At 49.1% G+C, this 7365-nt stretch overlaps 1 protein-coding gene across 7 annotated transcripts in view; it reads right to left on the bottom strand.

The window, feature by feature from the left end:
• Helz (helicase with zinc finger) overlaps positions 1–5937 on the bottom strand; it is a 147389-nt gene extending 141452 nt beyond the window's left edge. For 3 of the 7 annotated variants that reach the window (XM_005350436.3, XM_013347521.2, XM_026780160.1), the window contains exons 1-2: positions 5042–5088; positions 3677–3733 (exon numbers count right to left, since the gene is read on the bottom strand). The gene's annotated coding sequence lies outside the window, so the exon portion shown is untranslated. Of the gene's footprint in view, positions 1–3676; positions 3734–4222; positions 4257–5041; positions 5089–5706 lie in introns of those variants that run through there. The other 4 variants (XM_026780156.1, XM_026780158.1, XM_026780157.1 and 1 more) reach the window with 4 other exon arrangements.
• Between the last annotated feature and the right edge of the window lie 1428 nt (positions 5938–7365).

Genomic DNA, 7365 nt, shown 5'->3' with positions numbered 1-7365 from the left:
CCACAGAGAAACCCTGTCTCGAAAAACCAAAAAAAAAAAAACAACAAAACAAAACAATGACTGGATTCATTTAAGTTATATGATGAAATTTCTTTTTTTTTTTTTTTTTTTTTTTTTGGTTTTTCGAGACAGGGTTTCTCTGTGGTTTTGGAGCCTGTCCTGGAATGAAATTTCTTTTTAACAATGGCAAAATGTGCTGGATGGTGGAGATGCATGCCTTGAATTCCAGCACTCAGGAGGCAGAAGCAGGCAGATTTCTGTGAATTCCAGGACAGCCTGATGTACAAGAGTAAGTTCCAGAACAGGTACCAAAGCTACAGAGAAACCCTGTCCTGAAAAACAAAAACAAAAACAAACAAACAAACAAACAAAAAAACAATGGCAAAAGGCAACTTTTCCAACTAAAAGAGAGGTACCAGATTATATTAACTGGCTCCTCCAAAAATAACCACTTTATCTAAAAACAGTGCTCTAGCTTACCAGCCAAAAGCAAAGAAGCCGTATCTTCAGAGTTCAAAGACACAGACTTCTACTCCACTGTAACCTTTGACACTATGGTATTTACCATTTTAGAATACTTTGTGTAGTTGGAAGTAGTGGTAACACACGCCTTTAATGCCAGCACTCGGGAGGCAGAGGCAGGTGAATCTCTGTGAGTTCAAGGCCAGTCTGGTCTACAGAACAAGCTCCAGGACAGCCAGGGCTATGCAAAGAAACCCTGTCTCGAAATACAAAAAGCAAACAAAAAACTGTGTGACAAGTTGCTTGATGCTCAACCACTAACTTCAAAAAGAATAACACTTGTCTGCATGTTAGAAACTATGAAAAATGCCTCAACACAATTCAAGCTAAGGAACAGTAAGTAGTTCCACAGGATTACCGAGCCTAAATACTCAATTTTAAACCACAAGTGAGAACATTTCTAGGAGCAAAAGCAAATATTTGGCTCTTGGCCACAAAATTACCTATATATTTCAAACAAGACAAGAGAAAGAGTTAAAACTGGCAGATCTAAGACAAGACTATGCCTCCAACCACACAATGAAAATAAACGTAAAACTCTATTTGCTCTCTCAAAAGCTAAAATAAAAGAAGCATTGCAGAGTCAACACCAGTGGAGTGCTGTGTGCTCAAAGAACCTCGGTCTCTGTCCACCTCTTCCCAAGGTCCCCACTCCCTTTGCTGCATTTTAAAGGCAAAGTGTTGACTATATGCCTCAATCTTGAGGGGTTGGAAACACGGCTTATTCTCTTTCTTTTTAATCTTTACTTATTTATTTGTTTTTTTAAGATTTATTTATTATGCATACAATGTTCTGTTAACATATATACACCAGAAGAGGCACCAGATCTCATTATAGATGATTGTGTGCCACCATGTGGTTGCTGGGAATTGAACTCAGGACCTCTGGAAGAGCAGCTAGTGCTCTTAACCTCTGAGCCATCTCTCCAGCCCTATTTATTTATTTGTTATGTATACCATATTCTATCTGTGTGTATGCCTGCAGGTCAGAAGAGGGCACCAGACCTCATTACAGATGGTTGTGAGCCACCATGTGTGCTGGGAATTGAACTCAGGACCTTTGGAAGAGCAGGCAATGTCCTTAACCACTGAGCCATCTCTCCAGCCCCACGGCTTATTCTTTTTTTTTTAATTTATTTATTATATATACAATATTATGTCTACATGTATGCCTTCAGGTCAGAAGAGGGCACCAGACCTCATTACAGATGGTTGTCAGCCACCATGTGGTTGCCGGGAATTGAACTCAGGACCTTTGGAAGAGCAGGCAATGCCCTTAACCACTGAGCCATCTCTCCAGCCCCCCCCCCACGGCTTATTCTTAAAAAGATGTACTAGATATGAAAAGTTTGTGAGGATTTCAAAATCTTGATGCCCAAATATGCTAAGGGGGGGAGGATAAACAAATCTGCAATAAATCACTTGACCATACTTACAGATTTTTCTAAAGCAGTGGTTCTCAACCTTCCTAATGCGGCAATCCTTTAATACAGTTCCTCACTTTTGGTGACTGTAAGATTATTTCATGCCCCCCCAAAAGCTGAGCATCGATGGCAAATAGGCCTTTAATCTCAGAATTTAGCGGGCAGTGGCAGGCAAATCTCTCAGTTCAAGGCCAGCCTGGTCTACAGAATGAGTTTCAGGAGACTCAGGGTACAAGAGAAACCCTGTCTCAAAGGAATAAAAAAAAAAAAAAAGAAAAAGAAAAAAAGAGGCGATATTGGCAAAGGCCCAGTGTTATAATAGTAAATGTCTTTAGTCCCAGAATTTAGGAGATAAAGGTAAGTGGATCTCTGCAGTCTGGTCTACATTGAGCTCCAGGCCAACCAAAGCTACATAGTAAGATGCTGTCTCAAGAAAAACCAAAACAACAAAAATACCACTTCTTACAATCATCACTATGGCCAAAATAATAAAACCACACACATACACCAGCAACAACAACAACAAAGTGGTCATCCAGGTGGTACTGGTGCACACCTTTAATCCCAGCACTTGGGAGGCAGAGACAGGAGGATCTCTGTGAGTTCCAGGCCAGCCTGGTCTACAGGGTTCCAGGACAGCCAGGGCTGCAAGAGAAACCCTGTCTCAAAAATTAAAAAAGAAAATTATTTTGTTGCTACTTCATACCTATAATTTTGCTACTGTTGGGAATCGTAATATAAATATCTGACATGCAGGCTATCTGATATGCAACCCCCAAAGGGACCATGACCCACAGGTTGAGAAATGCTGTTCTAAAACCACCAGAGGAAGGTATCTTAAGTTGGGAAACTGCTTGAAAACTATAAAAAACAAGATTCTCTCTCCCTGGCACACAGGACAAACTGTTCACCCACATATATAATGTCTTTTAAATCCAAGGCACTAAGCCACGCGTGGTAGTGTACCAGCACTTGAGAGTTCAAGGCCAGCCTTGCCTACTTAGCAAGTTCTAGGTGAGCCAAACCTTCAATAGTAAAAACCTGCCCCACCCCCCAAAAATTCCAAAGTATTACATGGGATAAATGAAACAAAAATTTGAATTGACACACCATATAGGACCAGAAATGATGACAGAGTAGTCATATTCCCAGCAAGCAACACAGAACTTAGTATTATCATTTCTGTTTCAAAGTGCTGTCAGGCATTTGTTACTCAGTTGTCAGAAAAGAGAAGAGGCTGGGGATGTAGCTCGGTCATTCTGCATTTATCTAATGTGTGTGAACCCACAAGTTCATACATACCAGCACCACAAAACAAAAAACTAAATAACAGCATAAGTGATGTGTTTGCCGAAAAGAATTGCCAATGGAAATGGACTTCGCAAAAGTCCCACGAACGGTGGGTGTGTGAACTTATCTATCCAATTGCTTATACTGAAAGTGGAGTGTACTGGACATCAAAACAGATAAAATCCAGACCATCCAATTAAAGTGACACAAGGAAATTTGAAGAGGCAATCTATAATTACTCCTGGAGAAGACACTGATCAAGGATAGCCACAAATAACATTTGGCTCTAGACATAGCTCCACTATGTGTGAATAAGTTGGAGCCACTCAAAAGGATGGTACAACTTTGCTACCTCTAGCCCTGGAAAGTAGTGTCAGCCTTACCCTTGCATTGCTTATGATAGAGGGAAAACAGGGCAGAGTTTTTAAAGTCAGTCTCACCTTGCACATCCCCCCCAGCACGGTAGTTCATTAGTGATGAATTACTTCATCCGATTCCTGGGGCAAACAGAAAAGCAGAATATCTATACAATACCAGTTGGAGCCATTATCGGTAGCAAGCATTACATCGCCCAGAAGTAAAAGAACAATGGAGAGTTCAAGTGGAAAAAGTTACAAAAACAGTCCAGTGTAAAGATTTGTGGGGGGAAAAAAATCTGTTTCTTTTACATAAATCTGAAAATATTTTCTTTCAGTAACAGATTACAAGTGTTCTTAAATCTCAATAAAGTCATCTTTTCAGCCCTGATTAGTCTTGCTTTCAAAAATAAAAAGAGAGGAAGAGTAAAGGAGGGGGGGAGCTATTCATATGGTGGAGAAAGGACAAAATCAAGAACAAATTAGGCCAGATAACGTCTCCCTCCTTCTCCCCCCCCCCACCCTGCTCCTGGAATCCACTATCTCTGGAGTTACACTTTGGCTTGCCTGAAAAGTATAAGTTTGCCATGAGAAAAAGAATGCCAATTTCGGAGTTCAACAAAAACTTACAAGGTTCCCAACCCAAAAGGAATCTGAAGACTCTGGCTTCCAGCCCTGTCTGAAAGGACCCTCAGCAAAGGCCAGGGGGCAGACGACTCAAATCGTTTGGGGAAGAAAAATCAAAGTTCCCAGTTAAGGCTGTGTGTCCAGCCCTTGGAAAAAGAGGCAGACAGAGACAGAGAGACACAGAGAGAGACAGGCCTTGGAGGCCACTTTCTCCAGGAAGAGATAGTGGTTTTGTTTTTGAGACGGGCCACGCACGTCTCAGGAGGGGGGTGGGGAGGGGGCCCACAGTAAATCTTGGGCTCTGGGGCGCCCCCTGACCCACTTTTCGTGGTGTCCCCTTCCCGGGGGGTCGCCGCCCCACCCCAAGTGGAAGGGCTAACCCGGAGGGCTGCACTGCGCGCGGCGTGGGAGGCCGCCCGCTCCCCACCCTAAGCCGCGACCCCGGGGGGCGCTGGGCGTGCGGGGACACCGGGGCGGCCCGTGCCCGAGCACCCTCGCGCGGGCTCCCGGGTTGCCCCGAACCTCGGGCGTGTGCAAGGACCCCCGGGCCACCGCCTGCGCGGCTGGCGCCTCAGCCCCCCAGCGGAAGGGAGAGGAGACTGAGGAGGGGAAGAAGCAGTAAACAGCTCCAGCGTCCGGGCCTCGCCTCAGAGAGAGCCCCGCTCCCCAGGCCCTGCCGCCGGCCGTCGGGACCCCCCGCTGTCCTCGGGCCGCGCTGCCCGGGACCCGGAGCACCCGAGGAGAGTCCGGGCCTCTCCCCGGATGGCTCTGGAGGCTCCTGAAGCGACCCGGGCAGCGGAGAACGGGGAAGTCAGGACTTACCTGTCATTACTTTCTACGCCATCTTGGATCCACTTGTCAACGTCCCCACAAAGCATTATGGGTAAGAAAGAGCCTTTAAAGTGACTCCCCCCCCCCCACCCTCGGCCCCCGACTCCCGCCTCCTGCCGCCGGCGCCGCCCCCTCCGTCCGCACCTCCCTCCGGAAAGTTGGCCCCAGAGGCCCGCCCGGCCCCCTTCAGCGCCTGCGGGACTCCGCGGGGAACATTACCCCCGCCCCGGATTTCCAACTGTGCCTTTGGGGTGCTCTCTTATCTCCCTGCCCGAGTCTCCCCTATCCCCTACGCGAACTGCTGTCTGCCTTGCCGCGATCCTGCCCGGGCATGCAGATACCCCACTTCTGCATTCAATCAACATGGGGTGTCCTGGACGCGGGTGACGAGCGAGCCGCTGGCGGATGCATGGATGCATGCAGGGATGCAAGGACGCAAGCATGAGCACGCCTGCGAGCGGTCCCTCAGCTCCGGGTCCTTGCTAACGCTCGCGCTTCCCGCCCCGGGGCATCCGCCACGCACGTCTCACCCGCGCGCGGGGACAGTGCCTGTATCCTGGGAAGCCACTCTGAGGTCCCCGGATTCCAGGAACTCTGTGAACGTCAGGAAAAGCGCAATTGGGGTTTGGGAAGGTTAAGCTAAATGCAACTTTTACCCCGGGTTTACTCAGCCTCTCGTCGTCTCCTCTCGCCGGGTAATGTGATCCGCGACCCTCTAGGTCAGAGGACCCCTCCCCTAGGAATGTGGCTTTGGGCTCCGTAGATCCACGGGTTAGAGTCCAAACTGCGGGCTGTGACTTCCCCCGGCAGGTAACTCCGGGCAGACTCCGGGTGGGGTGTGGATGCGCTCCTGGGCCGGGAGGAGGGCCCCCGGGAAGGTGGAGGGCAGTGCCTACCGCGTACCAACTGTCCTGCTCCCTCAGGGCGGCGACCCCAGGCGGCCGGACGAGGTAGAAGGCGGGCGCCACGCTGGCTCGGGGCAGAGAGAGGAGGGGGATGTCCAGAGTGGCTCGGAGGCGACTAGGGCGCAGGAAGTAGGAGGTGACCGTGCGCCGGGTACGGACCTCAGCGAGCATCCCTCGGGCAGCGGCTTTCTCGCCGCCAGACAAGCCGCGCGCGCTCTCTGCCCCTCCCATTTGCTTCGGGCTAGCGACACCTAGCTCAGGTGACCACCCCCCTTGCGCTCTGAAGTACCAGCTTCTTGCAGCCCTAGTCCTGCCAGAAATAGAGGTTTGTTGATTAACTCCCCACCCCCACCCTTTACGTTCTCTTCCCAAAGCCTCCAGTGTAAGTATTGCTGAGTTTGAGGACTTCTGCCTACCCCGAACAAGATTTGGTGTCCAGAAGAAAATCCTCCAAGACTTTCCGGGTAGATCCTGTGCTTAGCTTTTGGGAAAGTTTAATCCCCCGGGTGGGGGTGGAGGAGTGCTATTCCCCAACACACCAAAGCTTGCGAACAAAATGCTGCTAAATGGCTCTGTAAAATCGAAGAAATTGTAAGCGCGAGCATTGGCTCATGCACACCCTCTTTTCGGTGCAAGGGGAGGGTCCTGGGTCTGCCTTTTTTAGTCACCTCAGGATCCACCAGAGGTGTCTGGAGCCACCTGGGTGGTTGCTGACAACCTCTGCCCCTAGGGAGCCTAAAGCTCCACCAGTCTATTGTCCCAGCCTGGCGAGAGGGTGAGGTGTGGACTCATTAAGGGATTGGCCCCGGGGTCACTCTTGAGGGAGGGAGCAGGTGAGTCATTCCCAGCGGACTAGGAAGAGGCAGTCTTGGGAGGAACCTGAGTCACCACTTTTCAGAGCTTCTACGAATCTCCAATGGTGTTGGGAACTGGAGCCCAGAGCTCTGGATACCTCTCTAGGGTGGTCAAAGGTGTCCCCTGCTAATGAAGGCTCCCAAGTCCTGTTTCCGGGGTCCCCCTGTTGCTCCTCCTCCTCCAGTTCCTGCATTTCTTTAGCCACTAGGATGCAGTAATATAATGATTGGCAACTTTAAGTGGGCGATCTGAGCTTCCTTGTAAGTAAGTAATCAACCGAAGAACAAGAGCTGCGCCTGCCAGACTGCCTCTTTGGTAGGTAGTCTTTCTTTGCTTTAGAAAAGCTTTGGCCCAAAGACAGACTTTGTTTATGTCACTGCTTCTATGACAGGTTCCTGTCCGAGATGCCACCTGTTACCTGGGCTAAGAGAACCCGCGTAATTCTCGTACTCCCAGCCTGCCTCTTACGTCCTGATGTCCATCTGGATGAATTTATGAGATGCAAATCATGTGACTCCCCCTTATGTCTTCTGCATCACACTTGAAAGGAGCCTA

Source organism: Microtus ochrogaster, chromosome 7 (assembly GCF_000317375.1).
Source record: "Microtus ochrogaster isolate Prairie Vole_2 chromosome 7, MicOch1.0, whole genome shotgun sequence".
Taxonomy (NCBI): domain Eukaryota; kingdom Metazoa; phylum Chordata; class Mammalia; order Rodentia; family Cricetidae; genus Microtus; species Microtus ochrogaster.
This window is presented reverse-complemented; position numbering and strand designations above follow the sequence as displayed.